The sequence below is a fragment of the Bubalus kerabau genome, chromosome 10, assembly GCF_029407905.1.
Source record: "Bubalus kerabau isolate K-KA32 ecotype Philippines breed swamp buffalo chromosome 10, PCC_UOA_SB_1v2, whole genome shotgun sequence".
Lineage (NCBI taxonomy): Eukaryota > Metazoa > Chordata > Mammalia > Artiodactyla > Bovidae > Bubalus > Bubalus kerabau.
The window spans coordinates 62,496,504-62,514,461 of NC_073633.1; the positions used below are offsets into that span (position 1 = coordinate 62,496,504).

At 42.1% G+C, this 17,958-nt stretch overlaps 1 protein-coding gene across 8 annotated transcripts in view; it reads left to right on the plus strand.

Annotated features, from left to right (window-relative positions):
- The first annotated feature begins 15,671 nt into the window (after nucleotides 1–15,671).
- ONECUT1 (one cut homeobox 1) overlaps nucleotides 15,672–17,958 on the plus strand; it is a 47,630-nt gene continuing 45,343 nt past the window's right edge. For 4 of the 8 annotated variants that reach the window (XR_008699368.1, XR_008699366.1, XR_008699370.1 and 1 more), the window contains exons 1-3: nucleotides 15,672–15,851; nucleotides 16,849–17,169; nucleotides 17,384–17,472. The gene's annotated coding sequence lies outside the window, so the exon portion shown is untranslated. The other 4 variants (XR_008699367.1, XR_008699372.1, XR_008699369.1 and 1 more) reach the window with 3 other exon arrangements.

The following is a 17,958-nucleotide window of genomic DNA, read 5'->3' on the forward strand; positions in this document are numbered from 1 at the left end:
AAATCCATACCCCCAGGTAGGTGACCCACAAACTGGAGAATAATTATGTTACAGAGGTTCTTCCACTGGAGTGAGTTATGAGCCCTGCATCAGGCTCCCCAACCCAGGGGTCCAGCACTGGGAACATGAACCCCCAGAGCATTTGACTCTGAAGGTCAGCAGAGCTTGGTTACAGAATCTCAACAGAAAGGGGGGAAATAGAGACTTCACTCTTAAAAGATGCACACAAAATCTCACACACAAGGGCAAAAGCAGTAATTTCATAGGCATCTCAGCCAGACCTATCTAGGTCTTCAAGGGTTTCCTGGGGAGGCAGGGAGTGGCTGTGGCTCACACTGGGGACACAGGCACGGGTTATGGGCACCCCAGTGTTCACTGCTGTACTGATTACAATACCCAAGATGTGGAAGCAACCTAAATGTCCATGGGCAGATGAATGGATAAAGATGTGGTATACATATACAATGGAATAGTATTCAGCCATGAAAAGGATGAAATAATGCCATTTGCAGTAACATGGATGGACCTAGAGATAATCATACTAAGTGAAGCAAGCGAAACAGAAAAAGACAAATGTCATATGACATCACTTATATGTGGAGTCTGAAAAAAAATGATACAAACAAATTTATATACAAAACAGAAATAGACTCAAAGACATAAAAAACTGACTTATGGTTACTAAAGGGGAAGTTTGGGATTAACCACTACCATATATAAAGCATATAACCAACAAGGACCTAGTGTATACCACAGGAAAATAACTCAATATTTCACAATATCCTATAAGGGTAAAGAATCTTAAAAAAATAGATATTTGTATAACTGAATCACTTTGCTCTTGCTGTACACCTATAACTAACACAACATTGTAAACCAACTATATATCAATAAAAAATAAAATTATAAAAAATAAAAGAATGGAAATATGTTTAAAATAAATTACCAAATGAAACAAATTTTTAAAAGACTAACAATAATAGGTTTAGTATGCTCTATATCTGGCAGGCTGCCGTCTATGGGGTCGCACAGTCAGACACGACTGACACGACTTAGCAGCAGCAGCATCATGCTCTATTTGTGTAAATATTTTTAAAGCATATGCCTGCATACACATGGAATAATTTAAAATATTTTTAATGTATAAAAGATTACATGAGAAGCTGTTAAGAATGATTCCTGGAGGAGAGGAATAATGGAGAAAGAGGTTCATTTTTCTTTTCATACCCTAAGGTGTTTTGAATTTTTAATATTTGTATATATTGACTTCAGCTATATTGCTTTTATTTTAAATGTTTCTTTGATTTGTTTAGAAATAAGTAGCTATTACTGTGTTTTTTCAAATACATGTATGTGCTGTGTGCTCAGATGTGTCCAACTCTTTGCAACTCCATGGACTGTGGCCCACCAAATTCCTCTGTCCCTGGAATTTTCCAGGCAAGAATATTGGAGTAGGTTGCCATTTCTTTCTCCAGGTGATCTTCCCAACCTAGGGATCAAACCCAGGTCTCCTGCATTGGCACATGGATCCTTTACCATTGGCACATGGATCCTTTACCATTGGCACGTACATATCTGGGAAGCCCCGATATGTACATGTGTCCATATTTATGTGTATGTGTATGTGTGTAAAAAAACAGACAAAAGAAGCATCACTGGATCTACATTAAAGAGGTAAATAGTATACAGCATTATTCTGGGTTAAATGATACAGACTTTGAACACTTGAAAATATAATTCTATTTCTTAAACACTCTTTTCACTTCCCTTCCTTCCACCTCCATACATTTTGTTTGTGCTTTCAATTAGAATGACAAACTCTTTCCCCTGAATAGTATAAAGCCCAATCCAACTATTGTAAATCTCAAATAAATAGTCCAAATCAGTCACACCTTAGAATGCTTCCTTTGTGATCCTACAACATACCTATTACTATGGAGGCTTCTTGAAGAATATGAGTATTCAAAACAATTGATGACGAAGTGGGAAGGCAGATGTAAAAAGAAGAGAATATTTAGGGAGGAAAGTTAAAAACTGAAAAGAAAAGCTAGACAAGACAAGAAAACATTTCTGTGAATGTTGGGGATAGTTGTGGGAAGTAAATGTGATTACATAGGAAGAGGTGTTTCTTTGTAACTGAAACTTGGCAGGAAGGACATTAAGATATGACAGTTAGAACAGACTATATTTGAAAAGGTAATATTGCCATAAGAAACTCCAAGAGATTTCCTAGAGTGTTGATAAGAGTAGCAATTGTTTGATGACATATAAGATTCTGAAAACATGTGAGGCAAAATTAAACAGCGTAAGAATATGAATCTATATCCTGTGTATATCAGTAAAAGCAGTCTTAGTTAAAAATAGGCAAAAATAGATGCCTGTCTGCTGTATTTTTAAAGTTCCCTTGGAATAGGGATAGCATGTTTATGTACACTCGTATATACACAAAGGGTGATGACCAATCATGCCAATTTGCCTGGAACTAATGGGTTCCCTGGATGCAGGACTTTTGGAACTGAAACCAGGATAGTCCTAGGCAAACCAGGAAAACATTCATTACACTAACACAGAAGTAGGTAAACAAATATAAGGACAAATAGATAGGTATATATGATAGACAATGTAGATAATGAATATAGATACCCTTACATACAGGTCTCTGAAATATGTTTGCAGCATTACAAAAAAATTAGAATTATTGTTGTGGCTCCTATTATTTTTCAAGACCATTTTTTTAGAGGAGTTTTAAATTCACAGCAAAATGGAAAAGAAAGTACAGAGATTTTCCATATACTCTGACTGCACATAAGCACAGCCTACCCCATCATCAACATCCTCAACCAGGGTGGTACATTTGTCACAATTAAAGAACTTACCTTGATGCATCATTATCATCCAAAGTTTATAGTTTACATTAGGTCTCACTCCAGATGGTGAACCTTCTATAGGTTTTGACAAATGACTTTCCGGGTGGCTCAGACAGTAAAGAATCCTCCTACAATGCAGGAGACATGGGAGACATAGGTTTGATCCCTGGGTAGGGAACATCCTCTAGAGAAGGGAATGGATACCCACTCCAGTATTCTTGCCTGGAGAATCCTATGGACAAAGGATCCTGGAAGGCTCCAGTTCATGGGGTCGCATAGACTGTATGTGTCCAATATTTTTGGTGTGAGGACTGGTTTTGGTATGAATGACAGCCACATCTTTCCCCAAAGTGTGCTGGCCATTATCCCCTTGATGGGGGTGTGATTGGTGTTGTAGTGACTAGACCCTGTGCTGAATGTGATGTAGGGTATTGGCTATCACTGACCTTTTGAAGTAGAGTTTGCTCCCCAGTTGTTGGAGTAGAAGCCCTGAGGTTTGGGTTCAATCAGTCTCCATTGCCCTTGAGTATGTGCCTTTTACCAAAAGAGGGAATTGCTGAAACAAGTGAGGCCCATGTAGTCACAGAGCTCCTATGCGCTGTCTATGTAGACATCCACCATTCATCTCAGAAGTGGCCCAAGGTTGCATTGCTTTCTCTGTTTTGTTCATCCTGGATCTAGTGCAAGGCTGTAGTGTGGATTAGGCTGCAGCTGGGGATCGGGACACTGTGGCTGCAGGAACCGAGGTGTCTGTGCCACCACCTGGGATCTGGACTGCTTCTGTGGCAGACGTCTCCCAGGACCTGTCTGCTCCAGATCTGGGCTAAGCTGCAGTATAGAGTGGGAGAGGGCCAGTGCACTCTCTCTGTGCACTGAGATTCAGCACTTAAGCACCATGCATTCTTGTGGCTCACCCAGTGTGCATGCTGACAATGTCTAGCGGTCTCAACCTGCCACCCCCGTGCATGTATGGACAATGGCCTTGGCAATTCTGCCCAAATCACACCCCAGTCACCTGGGTCTGTGTAGCTAGACCAAATCTTTGCCCTGATTTCACACCAGGTTGTCGTGTGGCGTGAGCGAGGCCAGGGCACTTGCCCCTTCAGATAGGGAAGTACAGTAAGGAAGTGCAGCCACCAATACAAGGCTCTCTTTGCCCTGATCATTAGCAAGCTAGCTTGGGCACACTCCTCATGAGTGAGGCTAGGCTTCTCCAGCCTTTCTATCTGTCTCAGTGCATTTCCCAGCAGGCAAGGAGCTTGTCTTCTCATGCAGGGCCCCGGGACTGTGATGCCCAGATTTTGAGTCAGTCTGCTCCCTCCCCAAGGTGAGGGTCCACCCTGTGTGAACCTTCTTTTCCCTACAGATCTCTGCCAGTGGCACAGGTCCTGACCTAATGCCTGTTTTTCCCCATCCTACTTAGTTATGTGGAGATCTTCCTTGTAGCTTTGTTGTATAGATCTTCTGCCACTTTCCAATTAGTTTTCTGTGAGAATTGTTCCACATGTGGATGCATTTTTGATGTGTTTGTGGGGGGAGGTGAGCTCCGCATCTTCATAGTCTGCCATCTGGATTCTCTTCTCCTTAAGAGTTATCTTTTAAACTCTTTTCCCTCACTACTGCTTCCCAGGTGGCGCTAGTGGTAAAGAATCCACCTGCCAGTGCAGGAGATGCAAGAGACACAGGTTCAATCCCTGGATGGGGAAAATCCCCTGGAGTAAGGAAGGTAACCCATCCCAGTATTCTTGCCTGGAAAATTCCATGGACAGAGGAGCCTGGCAGGATACATAGGGTTGCAAATAGTCGGACACAACTGAGCAACTACCTCTCCACTTTCATTTCATCTACAGTTGTTATCAACTCCACTTCTGAATCACATTCCAAAAGTCTCCATTTTTCTTTTTATTCATGTTACTTTACACTTTTTCTGTAATTTAACTGTAGTAAGAACACTTATGAAATTTACCCACTTAACATAATATAGTGTAAAATTCTATACTGTTATCTATAGGTACAATGTTGTACAGCAGATTCTGGAACTTATCTTGCATAACTGAAATGTTATACCTATTGATTAGCAACTCCCTGTCTCCCCCACTCCCAGCCCCGGGCAACTACAATTCTATTATCTGCTTTCATGAGTTTAACTATTTTAGATACCTCCTATAAGTGGAATTTTGCAGTATTTGTCCTTCTGTGACTAACTTATTTCACTTAGCATAATGTCCTTCAAGTTCATTCATGTTGTTGCACAAGACAGGATTTCCTTCCTTTTTTATGCCTGAGTAATATGTATGTATATACCATGTTTTCTTTATCTGTTCCCCTGTCTGTAAACATTTTCATTTTTCCCACTTCTTGACTACTGTGAATAATGCTACAGTGAACTTTTAAAAGCAAATATCTCTTCAGGATCCTGATTTCAATTTGAGGGGATAAATACCCATAAATGGGGTTGCTGGATCATGTAGTAGTTCTATTTTTAATTTTTTGAGAAACCTGCATACTGTTTTCCATAATGGCTGCACTAATTTACATTCTCATCAGCAATGCACCAAGGGTTCCCTTTTCTCCACATCCTCACCTGCACTGGCTATTGTTTACCTTCTTTTAATACATAAAAGTCATTCTATGCTTCTGATTTACCAGTTTTAGATTAAAAGTTCCCATAACTACTCCTCAGACTTTTCAATGCCAGTCACAAGTCTAGGCTGTTATCTGTACTTCTAACTGACTGGTTATAAATCAGACTTTCCCACAACCTTCTCCTTTGGTAATATTAATTTGCTAGAGTGACTCAAAGAACTCAGAGAAACATAATACTATATCAGTGGTTTATTATAGAAAGATATAACTCAAGAACAGCCAGATGGAAGAGATGCACAAAAATGATAATTTTAGGTTGTCAGACACATCTTAAATTTCTTCCTTTCCTTTTTTCCAGTGCTAATTTGTCTTTAAGTGTGGGTTATTCTGCTTCTGAAATAAACAGGCAAAGGAGTGAGACATTTCTCCAAAGAAGGTATACAAATTGCCAATAATCACATGAAAAGATGCTCAACATGACTAGTCATTAGGGGAATATAAATTCAAACCACAATGAGATACCAGATAGAAGAGATACACAGGGCTAGGAACCGGGAAAGAACATGTGGCTTTCATGCCCTCTCAGAGGGTGCCACTCTCCCCAAACCTCCATGTGTTCACCAACCTGGAATCTCTCCAGACCCCATTCTTTGGGGTTTTTATAAAGACTTCATTACACAGGCATGACTAAATTCTTGGCCATCAGCAGCTGAGTCAACCTCCAGCCCCTCTCCCTTCTTCAGAGGTCAGGTGGTGGGATGAAAGTTCCAACCCTCTAATCACATGGCTGATTCTCCTGGCAACCAGCCCCCATCCTTAAGTGCTATGCAAAAGTGTCTTCATTAACATAATAAAAGACATTTTTATAGCTCTCAACACTTAGCAAAGTCTAGGTTTTAGGAGCTCTGTACCAGAAATGGGGAAGAAGACAAATATATATTTCTTATTATAAACCATATCACAATGTTCATCAGGGAATATTGGCCTGTAGTTTTCTTTTGGTGTCTTTACATAGACTTAGAATCTTGACCTCATAAAATGAGTTTGGAAGGGTTCCCTTCTCTTCAGTTTTTTGGAAGAGTTTGAGAAGGATTAGCATTCAAAAGTTCCATTTTTATCCTTCTCCACAGCCACCACCTGAGTCCAAATCATCATTTCTCACCTGAAACTGCTGCTGCTGCTAAGTCACTTCAGTCGTGTCCAACTCTGTGCAACCCCATAGACAGCAGCCCACTAGGCTCCTCTGTTCCTGGGATTCTCCAGGCAAGAATACTGGAGTGGGTTGCCATTTCCTTCTCCAATGCATGAAAGTGAAAAGTGAAAGTGAAGTCTCTCGGTCGTCCTGAAACTTCAATAACCCCCTATTCACTACATCCACTCTTGAACTTCTACAATTCATTCCTCTTAGAGCAGCCAGAGGAATCTTTTAAATCACAGATTAGATCATGTCACTCTGTTAGAAATCCTTTAGGGGCTTCACACCACCTTTGGAATACAATGTAGACGTCTTTATCATGGGCCACAAGGCCCTGTGTAGTCCAATCCCTACCCAAATCTCCAACCTTGTGCCACTGTAGCACTCAACTGCAATTCTTTATCTAAGTAGTCCATCTTAACAGATACATTCATTGATTTGACCAAATATATGTCAATTATATGTTGACATATATATATGTCAAATATATGTCAATAACCTCAGATATGCAGATGACACCACCCTTATGGCAGAAAGTGAAGAGGAACTAAAAAGCCTCTTGATGAAAGTGAAAGTGGAGAGTGAAAAAGTTTGGCTTAAAGCTCAACATTCAGAAAACGAAGATCATGGCATCCGGTCCCATCACTTCATGGGAAATAGATGGGGAAACAGTGGAAACAGTGTCAGACTTTATTTTTTGGGGCTCCAAAATCACTGCAGATGGTGACTGCAGCCATAAAATTAAAAGACGCTTACTCCTTGGAAGGAAAGTTATGTCCAACCTAGATAGCATATTCAAAAGCAGAGACATTACTTTGCCAACAAAGGTTCGTCTAGTCAAGGCTATGGTTTTTCCAGTGGTCATGTATGGATGTAAGAGTTGGACTGTGAAGAAGACTGAGCATTGAAGAATTGATGCTTTTGAACTGTGGTGTTGGAGAAAACTCTTGAGAGTCCCTTGGACTGCAAGGAGATCCAACCAGTCCATTCTGAAGGAGATCAGCCCTGGGATTTCTTTGGAAGGAATGATGCTAAAGCTGAAACTCCAGTACTTTGGCCATCTCATGTGAAGAGGTGACTCATTAGAAAAGACCCTGATGCTGGGAAAGATTGGGGGCAGGAGGAGAAGGGGACGACAGAGGATGAGATGGCTGGATGGCATCACTGACTCGATGGATGTGAGTCTGAGTGAACTCCGGGAGTTGGTGATGGACAGGGAGGCTTGGCGTGCTGCGATTCATGGGGTCACAAAGAGTCGGACACGACTGAGTGACTGAACTGAACTGAACTGAATGTCAACTTTTGGGCTTCCCAGGCGGTGCTAGTGGTATAAAGAACCGGTCTGCCAATGCAGGAGATATAAGAGACGTGGGTCAGAAAGATCCCCTGGAGGAGGGCATGATAACCCACTCCAGTATTCTTGCCTGGAGAATCCCATGGACAGAGGCGCCTGGAGAGCTACAGTTCATGGGGTCACAAAGAGTTGGACACCACTGAAGTGACTTAGCATGCGCACATATGTCAACTTTCTTGGAGTCAGCAGAAGGAAGGTAAATACTATCTGTATCACAAACTAAAATAAATAATTATCCTTTTTAAAAATCTAACATTTGCATAGCTTTATTTGTGCATCAGGAATAAAATTCAAAACAAGTAGGCAGATACCATTGCTCTCCTTTGACAACTAGAAAACTGAAACATGCAGAAAAAGTCATGATACATGAAGTAGTCATAACTACCTCAACTTAAATGTAAATTAAATCTTAATGGAACTTCAGACTACAATTCATCCTTCAGAGTAATATTAAGTCAGCATCAAATATATGCCCTATATTACAAAAGTCTTAAGAACTATAATGTTATATTGCTTACATTTATTTTTAAAGAACCATTTTTAAACATCTGCATCATTCTCCCTCTGAAAATTGTGTTATTATTACAATTTGGATTGTCTCCATAGAGCAAAATTGCATTTGTATTGTCATTATGGCAAAAGAAAGTCTTGAAATACATAAACCACCCATGTTAATAAGGGACTATCATTAATTTTCTTAAGTCAAAAATCTAGTTAGTGATCTTTGACATTTCAAAACAAAATAAAAACTCATAAAACAAGTGGGATATTTTTATCAATATATTTTAAGATTTATTCTTATTTGAATGATAAAATTAATTTTAGAAGAGAATTTTTATTGTATTTGCTCATTTGTTAGTAATCACTAAGAATGAGAAGAACTAAATTACCCAGAGGTGCTGAAAATACTAATTATGTATGCCTATTTGAGGTACAATACTAAATAATGCTTTCTTATTGCTTTTGTAAATAAATTCTTTACCCAAACTAATTCATACCCAAAGTATTTTATAAAATAGAGCTACTGTGGTTTGAGTGGGAATAAAAACCCAGCAATCCACCAGTAGAGTCCCCTCCTCATTCCAGTCCCCTAAGAACCTAGGGTCTGTTAGATTCCTGCTTTATAATCCACAGAAGTTGCTGAAATTTTACTTTTGGTCCAAATGAAAATGATAGATTTTATAACAGAAATTTAACAAGTATCATAGCTTCGTTTTATTTTTTACTTAAAGTAGAATTTCTATTTCAAATTGTTTATTGCTCTCTTTTTTCTTATATGATTAACTCTATTGTTATTCTGTTTCCATTTTCAGTGACTATAAGCTATGAATTTCTAAAACACAAAGGGGAAGAAACATACATTTTAAGGAAGAGATTCAGCATTTTCATGTATTAATATTTTGTTCTAGAAATTTTAGATCCAGTGAGCCATAAGACACTGGCCATTGTAATGTACGGCTGGGCACCTGGCTCAGAAATAAGAACAAAAGTCAGTGGTTTGAAGCCAAATGCTCCAGCGCTGAAATAAAAACAGCGATAGAAAAAGGCACGTGAACACGAGTTTCTGGGGGATTTTGCTATTTATGTCAATAAATCCAAATAGAAGAGAATATATCATAACAAAAAAAATAATAAGTTTCAAAGAAGTCAGGAATAGATGAAATTCAAGCACAAGAGGAATAGATATCAAACTCAAACATAAGAGAAACCCTTAATTACATGGCTTGAAGACAAAGTCATTTGGGACAGCCCCCCACTAACCAATGTTTTATATTTTCAGTAAGTGGATAATAGTCTCCATCACTTTAAGCACCACCTGGATGCAGGCCTGCCTCAGGGATAGCCCATGTCAGCCAGGGTAAACAGGCATTTTGTATAGCATAGGTCTGGGTCTCCCCATTATCTCCCCAATCCAATCATACCCCAAACCTGCTTGATTAAGAAATATTTTGGTATGTTTCCTTTACTCTCTAAAGTAAAATTAATTACTACTATAACCTGCTAATGCACATATTTCATAAGGTCCCAATAATGATATAAAGAAGAAATAAAGCAATTTATCATTTAAGAGTAAATATTTCAAAATGTAAATATTCAGACATCACTGAAGAACTAATAAAGTAATTGGAAGCTTGCAGCTTACCAATAATGAATGTTTGGTTTAAGAAATATAAGAAAATATTATAAAAATCTTAAACCAAATACATTTTATATAAGAAACAGAGATAAAAGAGGGCATATGAAAGAAAGAACATACAATAAAATCTAGCATTAGGAGAAGTAACAAGAAACCAAAATGTACCTGTATGCAACAACACAAGGAAATAACCAACAGAACATGATAAGTTACAGACTGCCAAATTAAATTAAGATATATTATATTCTTTTGATTGATTAATAATGTCAATATATCCCTGCCAAGACTACCAGATTTTAGAATTTGCTTTCAAAGTCTGTGAAGGTAATATCACATAGAAATACATTCAGCTGCCAGTAACATCTCTGAAATAACCTTGACTTAAATATGATAAAGGCCTCTCTCAAAAGGAAAACCTAAAGTTAGAATGATCATCAGGAACCAGGCTTCTATATTTCTGCCATGCCACCTTTAACATATAACTTTTATCCTCAAACTTGCCTCATTATTGCAAGATGATCACTGCAGGTCCAACCATCAAGTCTATGATCCAGGCATCAGGAAAAAGAGAAGGGCAAGGACCAAGGTCACGGTCACAGATTCCAGCTGATTTCCTGGAAGTCTCACCATGTGATACACGCTTACCACTCATGGACCACTCTCCTTGACTGCAAGAGAGAGGGGGAGATTCAGCTGCACATTTGGGCACATTGCTACACCCAACAATCTAGGAGATTTACTGCTGAGGAAAAAAAGGGGGAAATTCTGGGGAAAAATAAAGAGATATCTAAAGATATGAAATTTAGGAAGTTTTGCCTATTAAGAGCTAAGTAAAAAAGGGTGGTTCAAATTTTAAGACACTTTCAAGAAGACAGATAGTAAAGATCCACTTTATGTTTCAAAGCTTTTTGAATTGCTTTGTGCTTCATTTTAATATGACCAGTTCACACTGCCCTAAAGACAAGCTTCCTGTTGTGGGGCAATGGTTGTCTGCCCAAAACATACGAATCAAATTCAGTCGAGAGCAAAAAGATTCAAAGGCAAGGCTAAGGGGTACTTATTGTAATAGAAGGGGAAATTAACCAAAAGTAATAGTAAACAGAAAAAAAATTATACATTCTCCTCAGATAAAATTTTATACTGCGATTTCTCTCTGGTTAAGTCAGAAAAATGGAGATTTGGAAAATCATTTAATGAATTAGGGCTTTATGTATACCAAGAGTATGAGTACTAGTTTTGGTTTGCTTTTCTGTTTTGTCATTTTTATACTGGCCTTCCTAACCCCCATCTTCTCATGCTGCCACAGGTTATTCAGGGGATGTTCCCAACCCAAGAATGGAACCTACATTTCCTGCATTGGCAGGCAGATTCTTTATTACTGAGCCACCAGGGAAGCCCGACAAAACGTCTAGTGGAAGGGACAATAAAAAGTATTTCCCCTTCTATTTAATGGATTATCACAGAGCAGAAAGAGAAAGTGAGGTTGGGTGGGCAGCAGTAGGAAAGACCTCTAGAGAGAGGAGAAAGAGCAGCAAAAGGAAGAGAAAAAAGCTCTCCAATTTCAGACTCTGCTGTCTACCTACCTATACCTCCTGACTACTGTCTTTTCCTTGAGAAGTCATCCCAGCCAATGCCTTGCCCCTTTCCCATTGAGCTTTCTATCTGGGATTTTCCACTGCTAACCAAAAATAAAAAGGAAAATCTGAGTTATACCAAAAATCCAAATGATGTGATTTTACTAGGATATTTACTCTATCTAGACTAAATATGGGAGAAGGCAATGGCACCCCACTCCAGTACTCTTGCCTGGAAAATCCCATGGACGGAGGAGCCTTGTAGGCTGCAGTCCATGGGGTTGCTAGGAGTCGGACACGACTGAGCGACTTCACTTTCACTTTTTACTTTCATGCATTGGAGAAGGAAATAGCAACCCATTCCAGTGTTCTTGCCTGGAGAATCCCAGGGACGGGGGAGCCTGGTGGGCTGCCGTCTATGGGGTTGCACAGAGTCGGACACGACTGACGCAACTTAGCAGACTAAATATCTATTTTATCAATATAAATGCCTATATTACATTCAGCAGTATTTATTTTGTTCTAGGAAATAAGAATAATTCAGGGTTTATATTGTCTCTGTAACCAGCAATGTCCAACAGGTCACTTTGGTTTTTCTTCACATTCTTTGAGAAATACTCTTAGAATAAGATGGCTTATCTTTTTAATGTTTTAAATTTAAATTGTGTCTGAAACTTTCTTTTTTTTATTTTTTTTAATTTAATTTTATTTTTAAACTTTACATAATTGTATTAGTTTTGCCAAATATCAAAATGAATCCGCCACAGGTATACATGTGTTCCCCATCCTGAACCCTCCTCCCTCCTCCCTCCCCATTCCATCCCTCTGGGTCGTGAAACTTTCTTTCTTTAGCTCTTTACTCTAATATTTGGCACCTGCAGATTTTAGTCCCAGAGTTAGATCAGCCTGGAGAGTTTCTAATTTCTTGAACTCTCAGTTCTGGCCTGATTCCTACCCCCTGGGAAATATAATGCTACTTCTAGAATCTATCTAAACCACACAAGGACTATTGTGTAAGGACATTTCAGTGATCAGAGTTTATGACTCAGAGCTTTAAAAAGTCTAAATTCTAGTATCTGTTCTTAAATTGTGTCCTGGTCAGAGTTTAAGCCTCCCAGTTTTCCCCCACTTCACGTTACAGAAACTAGATCCAAGAATTGATGAGACAAACTACATTTGCAAAGATAATGTTAGATTATGATAAGAAAATAGTTTACAGAAGACAAGAATAAACATAAGGGGAGAGAAAGGTTAATGAATATTTGGGAGTCATTTAGGAATTAACCCAATATTGAGTATCTATTGATGCTTTTGAACTGTGGTGTTGGAGAAAACTCTTGAGAGTCCCTTGGACTGCAAGGAGATCCAACCAGTCCATTCTGAAGGAGATCAGCCCTGGGTGTTCTTTGGAAGGAATGATGCTAAAGCTGAAACTCCAGTACTTTGGCCACCTCATGCGAAGAGTTGACTCATTGGAAAAGACCCTGATGCTGGGAAAGATTGGGGGCAGGAGGAGAAGGGGATGACAGAGGATGAGATGGCTGGATGGCATCACTGACTCGATGGATGTGAGTCTGAGTGAACTCCGGGAGTTGGTGATGGACAGGGAGGCCTGGTGTGCTGCGATTCATGGGGTCGCAAAGAGTCAGACATGACTGAGCAACTGAACTGAACTGAACTATATGCCAAGTAATTTCACATATATTCTCCCATTTAATCATTAAAGTAACCTTGTGGCATAGACACTATGTGACTTATTAAAAGGGAAAACTAAGGCTCAGAGTGGTTAAATGCCTTGCCCAAGGGTCCCATCACTAGTGAGCGTTACAAGACTGCTAGTACAGAATTCTTTTCCCTGCCCCACTCTATTGAAAAGACTAGTAATTCTACAGTTGGCAATTTGTCATCCACTACCTATGATTCACTTTTTAATATAAATCTTACTAAAATAAATTTTTATTCTAGTAAAAACTCAAAATATTACCTTGTCTAGAAAAGTAAAATTGCAAGGTTGTCCCTATTAGAATAGTCTAAGCAAGAACTGGGAAAGGTGGAATTTGTAGAGAGTTGATACCATTCCCTGGATTCTTTACAAACAAGAATAAACCCCTATCTAATGCAGACTACTCAATGCTGCCTCCTTTTAGTCTAAGTGGGGCCCTTTTACCGAGGAAGCTGCTAATATGGCATCAGGCTATTAATGGGAAAAGCATTTACTTTAGATTAAGAATAGTGTAAAGTAGAGCCGGGCCCTCTATGACTGGCTATTAGGGATGTTAATTAAATATTTATAATGTCTAAATTAGCATAGTGAAAGCTCAATTCATCAATTTGTTCTGGTCTGTTTGTAAGGGGGAAAAAATAACTCCAAATGCCCCTGAAGAAAGATGCTATGTGAGTCAATAGGAGGATGACTGAACAATTTATTATGATTGTGGTAAACTTTTTATTTTGATTTTATTTAAAGGTACTTGTTGCAGCACCTTATCTTAAAGACCATTTACCACAGTCAATATACTGGAGGGCCATGTATTATTCATTGTTATCCAATGAAAAATTTGCTAAGGTGCTTCCATGCTGAATGTCTGATTGATTCATTGATTTCTTGATAGTTACTTCCAAAAAGTAAAGGCTAAGTTTGATATTGAGAAGTGGGGCTGGAAGCCAGAAGCCCCAATTCCTTCCTTTATTACCAACTAGCCTGCTGAAAGACCTAGTTTTCCAAGCCTTTAAATGATATCTTGCTAATAGAATAGTTTTCAGGCTTCATGGTTAATAATTGAGAGGAATAGTTGGATCTTCCATTGAAAACTGCTAAGTATGTGGCTGCTTCTCCTTCTGTCTGTGTAGGGAAGCCAGGAATATTAACACCTAAATGCCCATAGCCTGTGAATGCCTAATTAATGTCTTTTATGAATTCCATTCAATTAAAATTATTTTTAATCTCCTTTTATTATGAGAAAGTCCCCAAAGGGAAAGACCAACTGTCCAATCTATTTTCAACTGAAGATGAGGCTGGCTGCAGTGGAGACTTCATCACCAACATTTAAATGAAGTTGTGTGTGGCTGGCTTAAGCTCATCACCACTCACACACGTTTGGGTAAATACAGTTAAATATGGGTGGAAAGTTTGGAACTTTTTTTTAACAAATCCATTCTCCCCATACTGACCCAGTAGTTAGTTCCCTGATCATACCTGATGAATGCACTTCTCCCCCAAAACTAAAAATTAGAAAATGAAACTATTAAGACCTCATAGTTTGTTTTGGTTATAATGAACTGTTTTCCTTCTGTCTTGTAGGTTTTCTTCTCCAATTAAGAAGTGACCCGAAATATAATGTGACCCCTCTTTATATGGGTGTATCTGATCACCCTCTTTCTTTCCTCCATCAGACAAGCTGGCCTTCCCTAGAGGGTGGGCTGGCGTGAAAGGGTTAAAGGTTCTCTGGTCAAAATGACCCAACAGAAGGAGCCCTGCCCAGAGCTGAAATCTAAGTGCTAATGACCGCTGCCCTTCACCCCGCTGCTGTCCACCGGCCGGACCTGAGGCCGGGTAGGGGCCGGGCCTAGGAGTGGGCACAATGTTCTGCATTTAACATTTGAACTTCTCCTATCCGAGGCAGCAGGCCGTTTTGTCCTGAGGTCGCTGACCCTGGCTCCCCCATCAGCTGCCCTGAAACCTTAATTGAATGACAGATGGTCATCTTCGGGGGCGCCAGAAGCTGCGGGCTGCCAGCCGCGCAGGGGCTGCGGCCCCAGGCCCCAGCGGTCCTGCCCCGGCCCTGCCAACAAGGGGCGGGCAGCAGAGGCAGCAGGAGGCCCGCGGGAGCGGCGGGCTTGGTGGGTCTCGGCCAAAGGCGTGGCCCCGCGCCCCCTGAGGAAACAAGCGCCTAAGTGGTCGCACGGGCAAATAGCCGGTTCCTAGCGCCCTAACCAGCCTCCCAGGCCGAGCGACCCAAACAGTGCAGGCCCTATCTAGGCCTCGGGCCCCGGAAGGCAGCCGAGAAGGGACAAAACGTCTCGCCTCAGTGTCGAAGGCCCGTATTCCAACAACCGCGGGCCCCAAGCGTCGAGGTCTGGAGCCCGTGCGGCCTAAGGCAAACAGGCCAGCGTCCAAGCCCAAGATGCCCATCCCCAGGTGGGTCCACCCTCCTGAGCCGACGAAAAGGCCCGGAAAATACCGATCCCATACCGCACGCGGCCTGCCCTGAGTCACCAAGAGTGCCTTCGGGCGAGCGCCATTCTCGGCCGGAGGCCACGCGAGCCACGCTGATGTCCTAGCGCTGATGCCCCAAAACTACCCCATTGCAAGGAGCTGTCAGGGCTCTAGGGTAATAGATGGGAGCCCCAAAAGGCGCCTGGAGGCACCAGCGTCCAGCAGCGCTGCCTCAGCCGCTCGTCCGCGCCCTAGTGTCCTATTTCTTTAAAATAAAAGCTGCGAGCCCTACAATTACTGGGATTACAGTGAGCAGGTATTGATCTGCAGCCGGCATTGTAGGATCAAGCAGGCGGGCGGAGACAGACATAGCCGTTCCCACCTCCTTGCCGCCGCCTAGGCCTGCAAAACGCTAAAAAACCGTTTCTAAATGTTTGATTTCAAACGCACCATCAACACCTGCTGCAAAAGTACTACCTCCACCGCCCCCCTCCCCCCCTGCACCTCACCTCTTCCCCTCTGCCCGTGGGCCTCCCAGGCCCGAGCCAACTACATCGCCACCTTAAGCCCCCTCCCCCCTTTTTTTCCCTTTCTTTTTTTATTTTTAATTACTGAGGGAAAATATACGCATAAGCAAAAAAAAAAAAAAAAGCCTCCCCGGCAGGCGCGAGCGGGGGTGTTGAGGAGGCCGGCGAAGGCGGTAATGCAACCCTAATGCACAGATAGCTGACATCAACTTCCGTCAGGCAGCTCCTGGAGATCGAACCTTTCGATTGTAACTGGGACAATTTGCATAGTGATTCCCTTTCAGAGCTTTCCCGGGTCCATAACAAGCCCAGGCAGCTATTCAAATGCAAGTTGCAACCCCAAATGCAAGGCTAGCCGAACCAAAAAGCGCTCTGGAGAAGCGAGACCCGAGCTTTGGATCTCATCCTTCTCTTCTTTTTTCTCTCTTTCTCTTCTCGGGTTCCTGATTTAGCTGGGAGCTGTTTATTTATGGCTGCAAATGTGTGCGTGCGAGAGAGAGGGAGAATTGATCTTTGCCTGGACTTAAGATGGAGCCGAAGGCGCTGGAGGGAATTTGGGTTTGTGCGCCTAGCTCAGACCGGGGCGCTGAAGGGGGCCGTTTGGCACGAAGCCCGAGGTCGCTCTTTTCCGCACCCCTCACCTCGCGACCTTTCAGGAATCTGAGGGGTCCTGAAGCGGCCTGGCTGACCCACCTCCCCGGGGCCGAGCTACCGAGAAAGGCTTCATGGAGGGAGCCATCCCGTCCCTGTCTTTAAAATGAGCGCAATAAAAGGTATCACCTGCGACTTGTGCGGATCACTTTTTCTTACTGTGCACTGGTGCGGGGGCGGGAGCGGAGGGTACTTAGAGTTTCCAGGGTGGGGGGTGGGGGGCTTATAGGATCCCGGGGAGGGGGGAATTAGGAGGCTAGAAGTTAGGCTCCCCAGTTTCCCGGTTTCTTTCTCATTTGAAATTATGCAGATTGACTCTCGTTTCCTCCCTCCTAGGGGGCAAATCCTCAAACGTGAACCTGATCACTTGTCACAGAAGCAACTTGCCATGAAATCCGCTAATGCGCCGCGACTCGCCCACCCGGGTAAGCCTCTCTCACAGGCGCGTGCGGAGGTGGGGGTGGGGGACAGGCCGGGGCAGGGGCTCCAGGGGCCCGGCGTCGCTGGTCCACTGCTGAGCCTGTAGCCACGCAGACAGGGTGGGAACCGAGGGCGGAGGGCAGAAGCCGCGTCACGGTCAGGGAGCCGAGCGAGGGCGCCCCCCTCCCACCTTGCCCACCCAGCTTCGGCGCTAACAGGTCCTCCTGGCAAATTTAAAGTAGCAAATGAGGGCGGGAAGGAGGCCTCCCAAATAGGGTGTAAATATCCGGGCGTGCCAAGCGTGGCGGAGGGTACGCGAGCGCGCGTCTGCGGTCTATGAGCGGTTCTCCAGCGAAGCCGCATGCGGCGGCAGAACTGCACCTGCATCCATGCGAGTCGTAGAAATGGAGATAGCCAGGGTCACTGACCTGGGGAAAACCCCGAGTTAGAACTTGGCTACACTTCCCTAGGCTGGTTCCCGCTTTCTAAAT